Source organism: Mercenaria mercenaria, chromosome 7 (assembly GCF_021730395.1).
Source record: "Mercenaria mercenaria strain notata chromosome 7, MADL_Memer_1, whole genome shotgun sequence".
NCBI classification, from domain to species: domain Eukaryota; kingdom Metazoa; phylum Mollusca; class Bivalvia; order Venerida; family Veneridae; genus Mercenaria; species Mercenaria mercenaria.
In genome coordinates this window covers 24,923,580-24,943,928 of record NC_069367.1, presented here as the reverse complement: position 1 = coordinate 24,943,928, position 20,349 = coordinate 24,923,580, and the positions used below count along the sequence as shown (strand labels likewise).

At 36.5% G+C, this 20,349-nt stretch overlaps 1 pseudogene; it reads right to left on the bottom strand.

Moving 5' to 3' along the window:
• Nucleotides 1–9,652: 9,652 nt before the first annotated feature.
• Nucleotides 9,653–13,536, bottom strand: LOC123554682 (tubulin beta chain-like; annotated as a pseudogene).
• Nucleotides 13,537–20,349: the final 6,813 nt, after the last annotated feature.

Below are 20,349 nucleotides of genomic sequence, written 5' to 3'. Positions count from 1 at the left end.
CGCATAGGTAGACATTTTTCGCAAAGAACAAAATGTATTCCAGAAAATTCACAATGAAAATGGTCTAGATGTTTTCTCAATACAATAAGCAATTAAACTAAGCCAAAAATATAACTGTCACCTCCTCATGTCACTCATTACACCAGATTTCATCCATTAAAAAACGTTTTTTTTGTTTGGTTGGGTTTTACGTCGCACCGACACATTTTAGGTCATATGGCGACTTTCCAGCTTTGATGGTGGAGGAAGACCTCAGGTGCCCCTCCGTGCATTATTTCATCACGAGCGGGCACCTGGGTAGAACCACCGACCTTCCGTAAGCCAACTGGATGGCTTCCTCACATGAAGAATTCAACGCCCCGAGTGAGGCTCGAACCCACATCGATGATGGGCAAGTGATTTAAAGTCGGCAACCTTAACCACCCGGCCACGGAGGCCGCCCTTAAAAAACTAAATTCAATATAGAAGATAAATATTCTGGTACCAAACCATGTTTTTCCCCAGTTATCACCAGTCTGAGAATATTCCACATTGCGCAGGCTATATAAGGCTTAGTGACAATGCCATTTCATTATGGAACATGCCTATAGATTTATGTATTATTTCGGAGTTCAAAAATTACTTTCATTTATTGAAAATATTACTGAATGAATAGTAAAGGTAGACATACTTGAATTGTTCTTTGGTAGATCTGTTTATGAGAACACTCTCGAAGTCTCAAGGTCCACCTCAAAAAAAGTAAAGCAAGATCGATTGTATTAGTCCTATGGTACAAATCTGTTCTAAAAAAGGGTATCACGTGGTACAAAAAGTGTCACGTGTACTAGGAATCTGAACACAATATGTATTCTAATAGTTGATTAGTTAATATCTTGTTGACGTTTGTTAGGAACAATCTTTTAAAAAATGATTATTATAGTAATACTAACCTATTTAAAGATGTAGTCGGTTTTTATTAAAATCCATACTTATGAGAAAACAGTTACAACACTGAGGAAACTTTTTGGATACAGCCCAGATGACCAGTCCGTTTTTGCAGCTTTTAAACCATGCCTCAGATCGTTTTGAAAACAAAAAATTTTTTAGATAATCTTGAATAAATGCTATATCTTAAGAAGGCTTTAAAACCTTAAAGACAAACTTTATTACGGAAACACATATAATTTGCGTTTTCTAATTTACGATGAAAATCGAAAAGGTTTTTCACGCTATTACTCCAAGTAAACTGTTTTCGATTATAAATTTTATTTTGAAGTCATTAATCACTACTTTCAGCTATAGCGCTAATGGTACGACGACAGGAAATTCTTTATTGCCGCGCGGTCCTCGATTCCAGACGCGGTCATCTTTTTTTCTTGATTTGAACTAATTAACCAAAATCAAATTGATAGAAAGATATATTTTAACCATCGGACTTGCTGCTTTAAGTCTTAACTAACTTAAAGAGCAATCTGCCTTGTGTTTCGGTGCATGTTTAATGAAACTTCATAATTATATTGTTTGCAAAAGACTTTTGAAACAAATAAAACTGATCATAGATTTTATACTAATATACATATACAATTTACAAGAGGGTAAACTTAACCACATTTGAACTCTACATTTGTCACGGCATAGATCTCACATCTATATGTGCAGTTGTCACACAAAAGTCTGAAGATGAACTTATATCTCTGTGGTACATACAATTACTCGCATTAACCTGTAAAATACGAGCCGGTAGATCTAATATGTTTTTATCGATTGGTGCTTTGTGCTCTTAGGCCTTATAAGTGAATTTGTTATATTTGGTATGGACTGGTTTTGAACTCGCAAGACTAAGAACTGTAAAACTATCAAGTTTAGAATAATTCTATTTACTTAAACAGTAATAGATGTAAACAACACAACACAATTTGAAGGCGAATGAAGAATCAATCTTAAGAAGGTCTTATATGATATGAAACAATGTTTCTTTAATAAAGTAGTTACTATGATTATTACAGTTATATTTTGAGGAAAACGAGTAAATATCTAAAACTAGTAACCTGTAAAACAATATCCAAGATATTGTAGTATTTATTAACTTCCGTCGATAGCATTAATTTGGTAGATTTCCTATTTACTGCGGTCCGGGGTTGATTCAGACGCGGTATATTTAAGTTTTCTCTTGATTGGAACTAATATGACCAAAGATCAATTTGAAGAAAGATTATTTAACAATCTGGAGGAGTGACTTTAAGTTTAACTAAACTTAAAGAAATCTGCTAGTCTTTCGTGCTAGTTAATGAACTTCATAATATATTGTTTGCAAAAGACTTTTGAAACAAATAAAACTGACCATAGAGTTTTATGACTATATAAATGATACAATTTACAAGAGGGATCAAATTTCTTACCCACAAACATTTGAACTCATTTGTCACGGCACATCTTATATGTGCAGTTGTTACAACAATAAGTCTGATAGATTGAACTTATATCTCGTGTGGTACAGTGTGGAACAATGTACTCGCATCTAACCTGTAAATGTCACGCCCTTCTTTCAGCCGGTAGAGCTAATATCGCCCTTTTTACCCTCATTGGTGGCTATGGCCTCAGCCTTATAACGTGGCAACTTTGTTATTGTTGGTTGTATGGACCTGGGCCCTTTTGGACTGGCAAGGACACTAAAGAACTGTAAAACAATATCCAAGATATAATAAAGATATTTATTTACTTAAAAAGTAATAGATGTAAACAACGTAGTGGTCGATCACTACAATATAGTGAAGGCGAATGCAATGAATCAATCATGAAGAAGGTACATGTATATGATAATGAAACAATGTTTCCTTTTAATAAAGTAGTTACTATGAAAATATATTACAGTATATATTTTGAGTGTAATAAATGAGTAAAATATCTGAAAACTAGTAACCTGTAAAACAATATCCAAGATATGATGTAGATATTTATTTACTTCAGATAGCATTAATTCTGGTAGACTGCGCTATGTGTACAGTTACTGAGTTAGTACTGCCTAGAGACTGGTAAACTGCACTCCCAGTTCTCGCAGGCTAGAGTCTGGTATGTTATGCTCGCATCTAACCTTTGCTGCTGTCAAATCCGTATAATTGTGACATCCATACTTACCTAATATCGCCTGTAATCACATCTATGTTTAACGGGAAATAAATGTGTCCAACCTCAAAGACAGTCAAGTAAATTGCTCTCCCTTATCTAAAACAATGTTTTAGGTTAAAATGTACAAGAACTAAAACATAATTATTTAAAAGGGTTTCATCGGAAAACTTTTTAATTGCTGCTGCTACTGTTACTGCTGGTACTGTTACTACTGCTACTGCTACTACTACTACTACTACTACTACTGCTGCTGCTACTCTTACTGCTTCTGCTACTACTTCTACTGCTGCTACTGTTACTGCTGCTGCTATTGCTACTGCTACTGCTACTGCTGCTACTGCTGCTACTGTTACTGCTGCTGCTGCTACTGCTGCTACTACTGCAACTACTACTACTGCTACTAATCTTACTGCTACTGCTACTGACAGGTTAATATTGCTCACTTTTGCTGCTACTACTTCTACTGCTGCTTCTGATACCACTGCTACTGCTATTGCTACTGCTATTGTTACTACTGCTACTGCTGCTACTCTTACTGTTGCTACTGTTACTGCTGCTGCTTGCTGTGCTACTGCTACTGCATACTGCTACTGACTACTACTGTTCTACTGCTACTACTTGTTACTGCTCTACTAGTTTACTACTGCTGCTGTACTTACTCTGCTACTTTCTGCTTACTGCTACTACTGTCTGCTGCTACTGTTACTGCTACTGCTACTCTTACTGCTGCTACTGCTACTACTGCTACTGCTACAAGTGCTATTGCTACTACTGTTACTGCTGCTGCTACTCTACTCTTACTGCTGTACTGCTACACTGCTACTGCTATGTTACTGCTGCTACTGTACTGCTACTGCACTTACTGGCTATGCTGCTACTACTGTACGTGCTAGCTAGCTACGTACTGCGCTCTGTTACTGTGCTACTGTTACTGCTGTACTGTTACTACTGAGCTTGTTACTGCTGCTGCTACTGCTACTGTGCTACTGTTATTTGCTGTCTGCTACTGTTACTGCTGCTACTGTATACTGCTGCTACTACGTTACTTGCTGCTGTACATACTGCTACTACTGCTTACTAGCTAGCTACTGCTACTGTTCTATGCTTGCTCTGCTACTTACTGTGCTACTGCTATGTACTGCTGCTACTGTACTGCTACTCTACTGCACTGCTCTGTGCCTGCTCTGCTACTGCTGCTACTGCTACTGCTACTGCTACTACTACTGTTACTGCTGCTGCTACTCTTACTGCTACTGCTACTGCTACGACTTCTACTGCTGCTACTGTTACTGCTACTGCTACTGCTACTGCTGCTACTGTTACTGTTACTGCTGCTACTGTTACTGCTGCTGCTGCTGCTACTACTGCAACTACTCTTACTGCTACTGCTACTGACAGTTTAATATTTCTCACTTTTGCTACTAATGCTTCTGCTGCTACTACTTCTACTGCTGCTTCTGATACCACTGCTACTGCTATTGTACTGCTATTGTTACTACTGCTACTGCTGCTACTCTTACTGTTGCTACTGTTACTGCTGCTGCTTCTGCTACTGCTACTGCTACTGCTACTGCTACTGCTACTGCTACTGCTACTGCTACTGCTACTGCTACTGCTGCTGCTACTACTGTTACTGCTACTAGAGTTACTGCTGCTACTGTTACTGCTGCTGCTACTGCTACTTCTACTCTTACTGCTGTTACTGCTACTACTGTTACTGCTGCTACTGTTACTGCTACTGCTACTCTTACTGCTGCTACTGCTGCTACTGCTACTGCTACAAGTGCTATTGCTGCTACTGCTACTACTGTTACTGCTGCTGCTACTGTTAATGCTGTTGCTGTTGCTGCTGCTAGTGTTACAGCTGCTGCTACTGCTACTGTTGTTGCTGCTACTGCTACTGTTACTGCTGCTACGTCCAGCTACTACTGCTACTACTCTACTGTTACTGTGCTGCTTTTGTATGTTACGCTACGTACTGCTAGTTACCGCTACGCACCGCTACTAACTACTGCTCCTACTACTGCTGCGCTACTGCACATTACATTGCTACTACTGCTGTTGTTACTGCTGCTACAGCTACTGATACTTCTGCTACTACTACTGCTAATTACAAGCCTAACTTATGGTTCTTTTTTAATTGATTTTTCATTTAAGTTGACTTTTGACGTGGGGTGGAGGTACATGTACTATATCCTTTAACTCACTTTTGAGCCAAGTCTATATTCCGACAGGTTTTAAAAGAGCGGTCAAAATTTTGAGGTCCAACTCGGACAATGGAAAATCCCCCGCCAAATGTGTTTGGTAAATGGAATCTTCAAACTGTTTGATATATTTAAAATTATGAATATCGAATTGTGTTAGTTTCAGTAAAGTTTAACGTATGTATAAAGGGAGAGCAATCTAACAGATTTTCTTTGAGGTTGAACACATATTATCTCCCACTAATCATAGACAGTGAAGGTGTCTTTTTAATTCCGTCACGATGAACACTAACATATATTATGCTCTCATTCTTTTTAAAAAAAGAAGTTATGATTCAATTTTACATTTAGACGCTACGCTTTCCTCTCTGAATGTGTCTGAGAGGCAGAAAACAATACATGATAGGCAGTTCTGAAAGCCCGCTTTGATATTTGTCTTCTGCCCTGTTTTGTCAGGCCCTCTTGTTGCTGTGCTTTCTGCAAAAGCATTGGATACATACGCATATGGTTCTAGAGTTTCTTTGATATTTTTACACTAGTTTTTTGTGTTTAACATATTGCGCTTTTTGTTTACCAATAGGTTTGTGGGGGATCACATTTATATACAGAACATGGTGAGGATACAGTATGGGTTTGCGCACTGTTTAAGCTCCCTAGTGGTTCTTTTACAACAGAACCATCCATGGCATGTTCTACCGGTCATGTGTCTGGACGTACCTGCATAGATATTGCTTGATTTCGAACAGTAGTTTACCTTTAGTGTCCCAGTGGCAACAAGAATGATGTCAACATTGCAGGGCATACACCCCGCCCCGTAATGCTTGATAGAGAAATATGGAAAGATGTAAAAGTGAAAACGGAGCGGGTGGGGGTAACTCAAGAAAAAATATAAGACATATGTTCACTATATATAGTTTTATAATTGATAAGTCTAAAAATGGGGCATCACTAAAAATCAGTACGAAGTTCAGATAATATGAGCATGTCCAACTGATATTGATAGCATTTGAATTAAACTGAAACTGTAGGAGGAGTTGAGTAAAGAAGGTACAGATGCAGTTATACAATAATAAGTCTAAAATTCAAAACGATAATCGGACATTAAACTCCCGACATGTGCACTGTTCTTGTTGACGATGACTACAAAGTTTCATTTGACTTGAATGAACACTGTAGGAGTTGAGTACACATGTGTGACGCACGAACGGACGGACAGTTCAAACATTATATACCTCCAGGGTCTTCGAGACCGGAGGTGGGGTGGGGGATGAAGGGGCATGAAAAGATGCGTAAGGAAAATCGGTACATAGGCTCACAGAGGAGTAGAATGTTTGAAGCAATCACGGCGAGCGCATCTGCTTCTAATATACCTAATATGTATATTGCAGTCAAGTCCTCAAAAAAGTTTTCCAGGAAGACAATAGGACACCCCATTCGACTGAGTAGTGTCCGCATGCTATTTCGGCATTATCCGGTGGATACGGGTAGCCATGCTCTATCATTGACCGGCAAAAGACGGAACGCACGAGAATAGGTAACCGCAGGGAAATTGCCGATGTCATTTACGGCCCTTTACCATGAGGTATTAATGTTTAACAAGAGCACCGCCTTGCGGATGCAGACGCTCATCTGATTTTCTTGTCTCTGTATAATAGAAATAATGTCCTACCCATGATTTTCTAAGTCCAAAAGGGGCCATAATTCTTGTAAAAAGTTATGTAGAGTTACGGTACTTTTAATGGCGAATAACTGCTCCAAGTTTTAAAGCAATAGCTTTGACTGTTAAGGAGAAAAGTTGATCTAAACGCAAAACTTAATCAAGAAATCTAATATTTTCTAAGTCCAAAAGAGGCCTGAATTCTTGCAAAAAGCAGGATAGAGTTATGTTTCTTGCAGTATAGGGTCAGCTTTTGATGGTTAACAAAAGCTGCAAGTTTTAAAGCAATAGCTTTGATAGTTTAGGGAAAAGGTTAACCTAAACATAAAATTTAATCAAGAAATTTGATATTCCAGTAAGTCCAAAATGGGCCATAATTCTTGCTAAAAGCAAGATGGAGTTATGCTTTTGATAGTTTAGGAGAAAAGCTGACCTAAACATAAAACTTAACCAGGCAACGCCGAGGCCGACGCCGACGAGGATCAAGTGATAACAATAACTCAGCATTTTTCCTCCAAAAAAATCTGATGAGCGAAAAATGGTATATTCTTAAAGTTGACTATGTTTCGCACTGTGTTGCAATTGTCAAACAACTTTTAACGTGCCGGTTTTTATAAATTTTGTATAATTTATGGTATTTCTTAAGCTCTAGTAGAGACAAACAAATTTAAGTGATGGCCACTGTCCAAAACGTTTGCAGAGAATTCATTATACCATTAATTTTGAAGAAACATCAAACTATTGGTAAACAATAATAAAACACAAAATAAAACCGTCAATATAATTTTTTCTAGGGTGCTTCAAGTAAACGGATTTAACGAGACAGAATTCTAACTTCAACATTGAAAAATTAAGGTATTTTTTACAAATTACTAAAGACTAGAATGATGTCAACATTGTACCACGTATGTCCCCTGGTGAAGCTTGGCAGAGTAATACCGGGTATATAAAGTCAAAATGAGGCTAATTCCAAGAAAAATATATTTCACACATAAAACTCCGAAAAATGTGCTCATGTTAATGATGTATACGAAGTTTCATTTGAGTCGGATGTGAGGAGGAGGTAAGTACACAAGGTACAGATGTTGTTGTATGTGGTAAAAAGGGACATATCGGAAATGCAAGTCCCGATATTATACACATGTTCACTCAATGTTAATGATATTTACCAAGTTTCATTTAAATTGTGTTTGAGTAATAGTTGTATAAGATTAACTAAAGGGGCATAATTAAATATCTTCGGACAAGAAAAATTCCGTCAATATGCGCATGTTTACTGCATGTCGATAGATACCATGCTTAATTTTAATTGAATGCAACCTAATTTATATAAGTAGACTGACAAATAGTAAGTAGTTGCATTAGAATCAATTTATCAAAATAGATTTCTAGCAACTAAAGTTCTTGCCGGAACGTTTTAACCCTTACCTTGCTAAATTTCTATAATGAACATGTCCATCTTCCTATTTGGATAATACCATTAAAAGGGATATTGGCTGAATGGCGAACAGTGTAGACCATGATCAGACTGCACGGATGTGTCAGGCTGATCATGATCTACACTGGTCGCAAAACCAGAATCAGTCGCTTACAAGGGCAGTATCAGGACATGTACTTAAGATGACTTGGGATCACGTTTTGCTATTCATCAATTAGATAGTATTTTCTATAACTTCTAAGAATCAAAAGGGATAAACTGGAAATATACTGGCCGAATTCAGTATTATTTCCTAGGGATCCTTTAGGTTTTCCACAGGCAGGGAGAGTGTAAAATAAAATTTCTTAAAAACTATCTGACAAATATTCAAAGTAGATAGATTTTCTTCTAAAGCTAAACTAATAAATGCATACAGATGCCTACGCAAATAGTACATATGTTAAAGCTTTATTAGAACAAAAAAATGACACAAACTTTTTTGAATGACTTCAAAATCATGTAACGAAATTTCAGTTTAATTTTGTCAAATAGTCTTTAAGAATTTTTATTTATGCATTCGCCTAAGTGTTGTCAATATTTGACCCAGAACTGTAACAAGAGCTGTCTGTAAGACAGCCAATGCTCGACTATTCGAATTATTGTCCCAGAAGCAGGAAAATCTTACCTTCAATGTTAAAATATCTATAGAGTTTCAATCCAGTATCTGCATTAGTTTTGGAGATAGTAACTTGCATGCGAAACTTTTACCAGAAGTTTTAAGTTCAAAAGGGGGCATAATTTGCCCAAAATACATGTCAGAGTTATGGGACTTGACCCAGTGAGGTTGGTAATTGATCTAGAAAAAGAAAAAAATAAGTTTCAAATCTATAGGCCTTTAAGTAATTGCTGTATGTACTTGCACGCAAAATTTTAACCAGAATTTTTAAGTTCAAAATGGGACACAATTTGACCAAAATGCATGTCAGAGTTACGGGACTTGACCCAGTGAGGTTAGTAATTGACCTAGAAAAAGAAAAAGTAAGTTTCAAAGCTATATACCTTTAAATGACAGCCATATACACTTGCGTGCAAAACTTTAACTAAGGTGTGACGCCGACGCCAACGCAAGGGTGAGTAGAATAGCTAGACTATTCTTCGAATGGTCGAGCTAAAAAAAGATCAAATTACGTCTGTACAGCATTAAGTCACCGGAAGTAGAGGAAACTGTGATATGTAAACTGACGTTAAAACATTCAACAGAAGGAAACATTAAGTTTCATTTTCTTTTTATTTTTCCATTTTCTATAATACTGATATGTAATATACTGATGGTATAACAATTCACCAATTTAATCTCATACCAGATCTTAACAACTGTAAATAAATATCTTTATTATAAATATTAAAGTTATCTCGGCATTTTGTCCATTTCGTTGTTCGGTATTCAGAGTCCATAAATTCATTTCAAGTTTCATTTATTTGAGAGTTCATGTTTTTGAGGTTGAAAGTTTAAGCCTCCTCTTCACCTTCCTCCTCGTCGAATTCGCCCTCCTCCTCGGCGGTGGCGTCCTGGTACTGCTGGTATTCAGAGACCAAGTCGTTCATGTTGGACTCGGCTTCAGTGAATTCCATCTCGTCCATACCCTCACCAGTGTACCAATGCAAGAAAGCCTTACGACGGAACATAGCGGTGAACTGCTCAGAGATACGCTTGAAGAGTTCCTGGATGGCGGTGCTGTTTCCAACGAAGGTGGCGGACATCTTAAGACCACGTGGTGGGATGTCACAGACAGCTGTCTTGACGTTGTTGGGGATCCATTCAACGAAGTAGCTGCTGTTCTTGTTCTGGACGTTCAACATCTGTTCGTCGACTTCCTTCATGGACATACGTCCACGGAACATGGCGGCGACGGTGAGGTATCTGCCGTGACGTGGGTCGCAGGCAGCATCATGTTCTTGGCATCGAAACATCTGCTGGGTGAGCTCGGGGACGGTGAGAGCTCTGTATGCTGGCTACCACGAGAGGTAAGTGGAGCGAATCCTGGCATGAAGAAGTGGACGACGTGGGAAGGGAACCATGTTGACAGCAATTTACGGAGATCGGCGTTGAGCTGACTGGGATCGGAGACAAGTGGTGACACCAGACATGGTAGCAGAGACTAGATGGTTCAAGTCACCGTAGGTTGGGGTGGTCAGTTTCAATGTTCTGAAGCAGATATCGTAGAGGGCCTCGTTGTCAATGCAGTATGTCTCGTCGGTGTTCTCAACGAGCTGATGGACTGAGAGTGTGGCGTTGTATGGTTCTACGACTGTGTCTGATACCTGAAAAAGTCAAACAACAACAGAACGTAAGTTTCAAGTGAAATAATGAAGTTAATACAAGTTAATACTGACATAATCATTGTTTAAACAAGTTGAAAATCTTGGATAACTTTTAAGAAAATCTACTGTCTTTACCACTTATAATATATTATGTCCATTTAATTATAAAAGCATATGTTTATATTTTCAACTTAGTAATGTTTTAATTAAACTTTGGAATTTCGTGACTCATGATATGTTAAAATAAATCTGGTGTTAACAAAGATCTTAAAACATAAGCTTACTTTTGGTGATGGTACGACGGAGAAGGTGTTCATGATTCTGTCTGGGTATTCTTCACGGATTTTGGAGATGAGGAGGGTTCCCATACCGGATCCAGTACCGCCACCAAGGGAGTGTGTGAGTTGGAATCCCTGAAGGCAGTCGCAGCTCTCAGCCTCTTTCCTGACTACGTCAAGAACGGAGTCGACGAGTTCAGCACCCTCTGTGTAGTGACCCTTAGCCCAGTTGTTACCGGCTCCGCTCTGTCCGAACACAAAGTTGTCTGGACGGAAGATCTGTCCGAATGGGCCAGATCTGACTGAGTCCATGGTACCGGGCTCAAGATCGACGAGGATTGCACGTGGTACATATTTGCCACCGGTGGCTTCATTGTAGTAAACGTTGATTCTCTCGAGCTGGAGGTCGGAGTCACCGTGGTAGGTACCAGTGGGGTCAATACCGTGCTCGTCTGAGATGACTTCCCAGAACTAAAATAAAAGAAAGTAACATGGTGCTTAGTGATGTCCATCAAGAACGTTGTACAAGATAATTAAAATTAAAAAGGCAATTTAAAGCTTTCTTGTTTCAGTTTAGCATTGTTTTCTTACAGTACAAGTTCCATAACGGACAGTTAACCTAACAAGTATTCATGGATTCTGCACCAGTACTAATCCGTACTCTGCAAGTAACTGTCAAGTTCTCCACAGGAATTAAGAGGGTGGGGTCTTTAAATTAATTAATGACTAAGCTTTATAATACTGAGCGCAAATCTAACCATGTATAAATCGAACCTAGGTTCCTATTACATAATGTTTGAGTTATCAAATTCATTATACCTATACAAGATAGGCAAGGAGGAATTATTTTTCTTTCATTTTACGAGCACCAAAAGATTAAAGGCATTTCTTTTTTTAAACATCGAAAAAGATCATTACCTTTTATGATATTGCAATGATAAAGTTAGAAATGTAAAGTAAGAACTGTACGTTATATTATACAATAGTTGTAATGCAATTCAATTTAATTGCAATTTGTATGTATTTGTCAACCTCTATTTACTGAATTATTCAATTGCATTCGGTGCAATTTTATTGAACGATTTTTATTACTTACTGCACATTGCACAGCTTGAATGATTCGATTGTTCTCTCAATAACATAGGACTATTTATTATTCAAAAAGACAATTTCACCTAACGGCGCATGATAACGAGTCTTTTTGTTTTTATTGTTTACTTAATGCCGACTGTATTTGTACACGTTCATACTTAAACGTCACCTGTATTCAAGCATGAATAGAATTACATTATTTGACTTTCTTTTGAATATGTTTGGTATGTTTAAATCTAAATCTTTTAACAAATGTACATGTATATATCAATCATACAGGTATTGTACTAATCTGAGTCATATTTTAGATGACAAAAACGAAGTTATCTTAAACAAATACGTCGTATATCAAAATGTCAAGTGAAAAAAAGATATTTTCGACAAATGTCGATAAAACTGTACGATTTTGAAAGGTTGCGAGATAAGTTGTTTATGAAATTGTTAAAAAGTGTACTTCAAACCCGGCTACCTATAGTTTTATCTTGAACAATCAGACTAATTTATAACATTTTATCGCAGTCACATTTTCGTTAGAATGCGTTATCAACATGTGACTGATATATGAAAGTGTAGAAACCTGTACGCATTAAATTGTGTACATATTTTTGCAATTTGGAATGAATAAAGTAAATATCAAAAATATATATAGAAGTCAAGTTTGGAGCGATTGCCTTTCTTGTTGCTATGGCAATCGCATGAACAACTATGACAACTGTCCAATGGCGGATACTTAAGTCGATTATGAATAATTTATATCCGTCGGAAATAAATATTACACTAGAAAACCTAAATTAAATGTCAGGCAAATAGTTAACAAATGAATTATTGTTCCGTAAACATTCGTACCAAAAAAGAAAACTATGGATTATTACTAAAGTGTAAAGCGGTGTTAATTTAGATAATGAAATTTAGCGAAAGTGCACAATAAATCTGTCGAGTACAGGTAATATGCTAATAAACGGAAACAAATCTTTTTGATTATATAGAAGGTAAACAATAATTTACTCAGCGGCTATTTACTCGTGACAGGGAGTACGAAAGGTTAGCCAGTCTTTGAAAGTGAATAGAATAGAACCAGTCACATTTACATTTTTTACGCGTGTTGTATTTCATCTTTATTTGCCCAATCGACGAACATTTCATTACAATGTATATTCATTCTATTAGTAACCGCATAGAACATATGAAACAAAAAAGAACCTACTCAAAAAGTACCGCACATGAAAAAGTCAAGACACTCGTGCACTTATCTGTTTATGTATAGAAACTAAGAAGACAGAACTAAAATAAAAGAGACTTACTTTAGCACCAATCTGGTTTCCGCACTGGCCGGCTTGGATGTGGACGATTTCTCTCATTTTGATAGGTTGTTGTTTAATAAACTAATAAATAAATACTACTTTCTAAGTTGAGTTATTGCTCTGCGTACGGCGCGAATAAGGCAAGGCACGAAATATATATCCACAAACGACCAAATCATACAGGTCAGCTGTACACATCCGCGCTGAAAATAGTTCGTCATGTTAAAAACGTTTTAAAGTGAATTTATCATTGCTAAGCATGCGCATTATATTAAAAAGGATGTTTAATATATGCATTTAATTATTCAGATGCAATTAATGATTTTGTAATACATTTTATTTGATTTTATATTTGGACTATTTTATACCGGAAAGAGTAAGAATACTTTTCAGCGTAATATTTGTGTTATCGGTTGCCATTGGGATTGATTCGTCATGTTTAGACATTATTTATAGATTAGTGCGATAAATCCAAGATTATAACTTTTGTTTTCACAAACAGTTTCGTTTCGAGTGAATGCCGGACAATGGGCAAAAGTTTGTAATCCGATTATATCTGGCTGTAAACTGTAACAATTGCCGAAATCTTTATTGTGTGTCATTGTGTATTGAAATTGAAACGTTCCGTTATTTACAGCTATTGACTTTCAATGCAGTTTTATCTCATTTCTGATGATTTTTTTTCAAAATAACTTATCTTTAATTGTAAAATATCCTGTCATTGAAATAAATATCTAGATGCAATGTTATGTAACGTCTTGACCTTAAACAGACTGAAAATGCTTTCTCTACATTTTTTTTTTGCCTTATACAATCTTAAAACCATTTTTTTTACGTCTCGGAGAATTTTTTTTTTGAAAAAACAAAAGACGCGGGTAACAGTGACTTTGTAAAAATTAAATTTGAATATGTATCTTTTTTCCATTATGCCTATACCTGTAAGAAAATGATAAATGTAAGCTTTAAGATGTTAAATTCAGATGAACATAATGGAAGAATTTGCTACATTTTTGCGGCTCTGAGACCGTAACTGGTAATGGAAGACAGTAAGGGAGTCTAATCGTCATTTCGGCGCATAACCTTTCTGTTCAGCAGCACATACCCGATAATATATTGGTGATAAACTTACATAGATCTGTAAGACTCACATGTGTAGAAGTTTGAAACCTTTGTCATCCGTGCAATGATGTGAGTGAGGTGTGGGTGCGGACTGTGCGACAACTGGCTTATTATTTTTTCTTCTTATTTTTTTTCTGATAGATTTGATTAAACTAAATTCAACTTATAGTTGACGTCAATTTCAGAATTTTGATACCTTTCAAGGAGATTCCATTGCGCGTGCGTGTGTGAGGAATGGGGGGCGGACGACGGGACGGCTGGTCAAATTATTCAATTATTTTGGTTGTCTTTGACAGACCCAAATTGCACTAATGTCGCTGGTATCTACCCTACAGGCTATCTAAAGGCTCAACTGTTTTGAGCAGATATTGCAGACTAAAGAAAAGGTAGCCCCAAGCCACATCAATATCACTGAGTAAGTTCTGCTTACATTTTTGACTGCAGACACCTTCGTTAACATATTAGATCCGAAGACATACACTTTCACATGCAACGGATATAAAAGGTTTAGATCGACCCGGCCAGGTGACTCAGTGACAACCTGGTCAGAGCATTATACATGACTAACAAGCGGAATTCTGTGATGAATATTTAATAACTACAATCAAAGTGCATGTTCAATATTGTATCGCTCTTCAATCCATTGGCCTCAGACATGTGTACATGATGATGTTCAGTGCACTACAGTCAAACCTGTGTTAAGCGGCCAGCCAATGGAGCGACACAATTTTGGTTGTTTAAGGCATGTGACTGTTTAAGACAAGTTGAAATTAGAACAGAGAATCATTTGGGAAGTTAGCTGACTGGCTGCTTAAAGCAAGAGGCTTCTAAAACAGGTGAAGAGGCTGCTAAAACAGGTGCGCTAAAACCGATGAAGAGACTTCTAAAACAGGTGACTGACTGATTAAGGCAAGCGGCTGCTAAATTCAGGTGACTGACTGATTAAGGCAAGCGGCTGCTAAATACAGGTGACTGACTGCTTAAAGCAAGAGGCTTCTAAAACAGGTGACTGACTGATTAAGGCAAGCGACTGCTAAATTCAGGTGACTGACTGATTACGGCAAGCGGCTGCTAAATATAGGTGACTGACTGCTTAAAGCAAGAGGCTTCTAAAACAGGTGACTGACTGATTAAGGCAAGCGGCTGCTAAATACAGGTGGCTGGCTGCTTAAAGCAAGAGGCTTCTAAAACAGGTGACTGACTGATTAAGGCAAGCGGCTGCTAAATTCAGGTGACTGATTGATAAAAGCAAGCGGCTGCTAAATACAGGTGACTGACTGCTTAAAGTAAGAGGCTTCTAAAACAGGTGACTGACTGATTAAGGCAAGCGGCTGCTAAATTCAGGTGACTGACTGATTAAGACAAGCGGCTGCTAAATTCAGGTGACTGACTGATTAAGGCAAGAGGCTTCTAAAACAGGTGACTGATTGATTAAGGCAAGCTGGTGCTAAATACAGGTGGCTGCTTACGCAGTTTCAAATGTATATCTTCTTTTTCAGAACTAGTTTTAAGAAGGTGTTTCGTTTGAAAATTAAAAAAAAAACAACATTTCCTAGATATAAAAATAGATTACATTCATTCAGTATCTAACCACACCTGTAAGTCAAATTATACTAATACAAATATTTCTTAAGACTTTCTCAATGATCCTAATAAGCAGCTTAATTTACTTACTGAAGTCTTGAATTAATAATTACTTATGGCATGAAAATGCTGTTTAAGCATGTTTAGTCACCTCTATAATTAATGTTGAAGGTTCTGTAGTTATACATTCTTAATTTCAGTTAGAGTTCACACGCAGGTTATCGCTTTAGCAATTCTTTAAGAGACATGTGAAAATCATTTTTTTCTCTTTTGGTCAAGTTGTGTGGCAGGAAAAAAACATTACAGCGTGTATGACTTTTCAGAGACGGAACTATGCCTGTTCGATTGATTCACACAAATACGAAGGGGATGGTGTTTTATTATCTACCCGGAAAACTAATAGTATTCGCAAATCAATATTTGTTTTCTTCACTCATGCATACCCGATTCTTCACAAGCACTCTTCACACATACAGAACATTGTGGAGAATTTCAGAATACCTACCACTTGCCTAAAACTATCTTGCCCCAACTCTAATTGCCGAAAAGAAAAAAATAAGGAGTTCCGACGGGTTCCGATAGTCGTCAAGTATTTCAACAATAAATATTATGCATATTATGTAAATATCTACCCATTTACGTTAATATTGTTTGAACAGTGTTTTTATGGATTTTTAAATCCATAAATTAAATGAATTGACATAGGTTGATTTATTTCTATCTATGTTTGATATACAAAAGCCTTTTCAGATCACATTCATATATGGACAAAACGTTTAAACTTTAAATATTTGCATTCTTTTATTTAGTATGATAGAGTTGCTTTTAGTTTTTATCAATAAATCCATTATGTGCCATATACTCGGGGTGAAAATTGATTTTTGTAAGGTTCACGGAAACCTGTCATTTGTAATCATTCTTTGTAGAAATAATAAGATAGTGTGCATTTTACGTTTTAATGCTTTCTTTTTTCTTACAATTATCGGTACTTCCGCTGTGCAGCCAAGAACCAAGTCGACGATGAAAACATTTTCTAACCCCCCCCCTCCCCCGGAGTTTACTGTAATTAAACTGAGTTTGGAGATCAGTCTCAAAATGCAACATTTTCATTGGTTAAAAAGACCGAGCCCTGAATCAACATATCAGATGTTGGAGATTTCAGTCTGGTCTCAAAATTTAGCTTTATAGCCTTATCCAGCGTCTGATCTGCTGTTTGGAATATTGAGGCCGGTCACAGAACTTTCTCCGAACTAAGTTTTATATAGCATCTTACCCAATACATAATCCGCTGTTTGAGAATTTTAGACTGGCCTCCAAACCCAGTGTATATAGTCTAGTACTCAACAGTTGAACTGCTGGAAATTTGAGACTGGTCTCCGAACACAGCTGTATGGCCTTGAACCCAAATATTCGAAATTTGAGAATGGTCTCCGGGACCAGTTTTATAATCTTGAATTACGTTAAAAATACAAACCAATATTTATAGCATGCGAGGAACCCTGTACACTATATATGGCGTATTCTATGTGACTTTGGACATGGAAATGCAGGTCGTTTTATAAGTAACTGTTCATTATCAAATTGTGATACACGTGGAAGCGTAAATAGAAATCTTACAGATTCGTAGAAAGTGTTAATTAAAAAAATCTATCAGAACTGTATGAACAGTTTTTTGTTGTCATTCTTCATACTTTGTGTGATACACACTGTTGGATTTTTCACACAGATTTATATTTGGATAAAACAAGATGCATACGATATAACGTTACATTAGATACCAATGATTATGACATCATTTTTGAAGTATTTTAAAAACTTTTTTTTTACAAATAGATAAATAGGTTTGTCTATAGACATAGTTACATATATCATATTGAAATGATAAAGCTAAGGGTATTTCCCCCCCCCCCCCCAACCCCCACGCCCATGATGTGTTCCGTAAGTGTAACCTTTAAACTCGGTACAATAAAACTTAATATATTTTTTTCTTGAATAGAAAAGTGCCTAACAGAGAATCTGTAAAAATCTACATTTGTACCATAGAACAAAAACAACAACAACAACAACAACAACAACAACAACAATAATAATAATAATAATAATGATGATGATGATGATGATGATGATAACGACGACGACGAGGATGACGACGATGATGATGATGATAATAACCATGAAGAGGGCTCATACATTAGTACAATATTCGGTTGATTATTAGTAAACGTCAAATTTTATTTTTCATTCTGGGTATTTCACAACCTTAAAGTATATTTTATCAAGAGCAAATAAATTTGAAAGCTACACTTGAATTTCATATCACGTAAGTCAATCGATATTTGAACACAATCCAATGCATTTAATTTGTACTAAAGTCGGCAAATAGCGTTAAATATATTTTTCTTTCCTTTTATCAAAGCTAAACGTGTGTTTGAATATGTAGTTAGGGACATTGTATTAAAACTGGACTAAACATTAGATTTGCACCCTGGTGCAAATTTTGCGCTTTCAAAAATGCAAAGCTTTCGTCATGTAAACCAAAAGAAAAAAAAAAAAAAACAAAAAAAAAAAAACAAAAAAAAAACAGCAGACCCTTTTGCGAATGAGTGGGGTTTATTTGCACCTAGAACCATTTTACTGCATATAAAGCCAAGTCTGATCTATCCCTACATATTTGTGCCACATTCGCAAATATTGCTCGGGTGCAAAATTTACGTACGTTTGTAAGCTTGAATCTTAAAATTTAGTTTGGAAGGGAGCGTAATAAAATTTATAAATTTTCTAATCAGTGAAAATCTGTGAAAAAGCATGTGAAAGTGTGAAGAATAAGAATCGTTACCAAACGGTTAAAAACAACAACAACGTATATACAGTGAAACCTCTGCTAGGGACCAACTGTGAACAGAGACCACCTGTCTTTAAAAACAACAATTTCACTTCCGAATCAAACATTCGCGGTGTATTTCGACCTCTGAATTAAGGCCACATGCATATGACGTCCACTGTTTGGCGTTTCCGAATGTGATCTTTATAGACACATATTTTAGATGTCAAAAGAAGTTAGTAGGGTGGTAAGAATGTGTACTGACAACTGGCCTCATAACTTAAATACTACTGAAAAATGACCTTATAATCAACCGGATACTAGTAGACTGTAATATGAATCGTATAAGAATATATGAACATGACATGAAAAAAACAAAAACAAATGAATAAAAGGAAAAAAAATAGAAAAGGGAATTGAACGAGAACGCAGAAACTGGAAAAATATATATATATAAACGATTGTTCACAGCAATACAAGGTAGAACGGATTAAAAATTCGGACAATCTGTCAGATTTCTTTTAAGTAACGTTAAGCGGATTGAGAGTTTAATGCATTGTTTCTAGTTTCTGTACATTTTAGATTTAAAAAAAAATACAAGATATATTCAAACATGAATTAACTCCATAAGTGACAGAGTTACCTCAAAGTAATGGATTTTTATACATCAAAATTGATTATACCGATACAACTGTACTGCAATCATACACTATTTCAAAATGTTTAGCAATATATCAGACAGATTTTATACTGGGCGACGCTTTATATTGGGTGGCACTATATATTGGGCGCCACTTTATATAGGGCACCACTTTATATTGGGTAGCACTTTATATTGGGCACCACTTTATATTAGGCGCCATTCTATATTGAGTGGTACTTTATATTGGGCACCGCTTTATATTGGGCGCCACTTTATATTGGGCACCACTTTATATTGGGTAGCACTTTATATTGGGCACTACTTTATATTGGGCGCCACTTTATATTAGGTACCACTTTATTTTGGGTGGCACTTTATATTGGGCGCCGCTTTATATTGGGTGGCACTTTATATTGGGCACCACTTTATATTGGGCGCCACTTTATATTAGGCGCCACTTTATATTGGGCACCACTTTATATTGGGTAGCACTTTATATTGGGCGCCACTTTCCGTTCGGTAGACTCAGGTCGAGTTTGAAAAGTACTCTGTTTTCGCGGATAAAAATGTTCCGACAATATTCAATGTCTTGAGCTTTTTCCCATGCTTAAAGCGTTTGAAGCACTGAATTTTACACCATATTTTTTCTGGTATTTACTTACAAACTTTTGAACAAAATATTTACTGTCAATGAAAAATGACCAATTTCAAATTGCAGAGAAAAGAAATAAATTAATGATTTACAATAGGTATTAAATATTTTAGAAAGGCGTTCATTCAAAGATATTGCAAACTTTGGTATACAT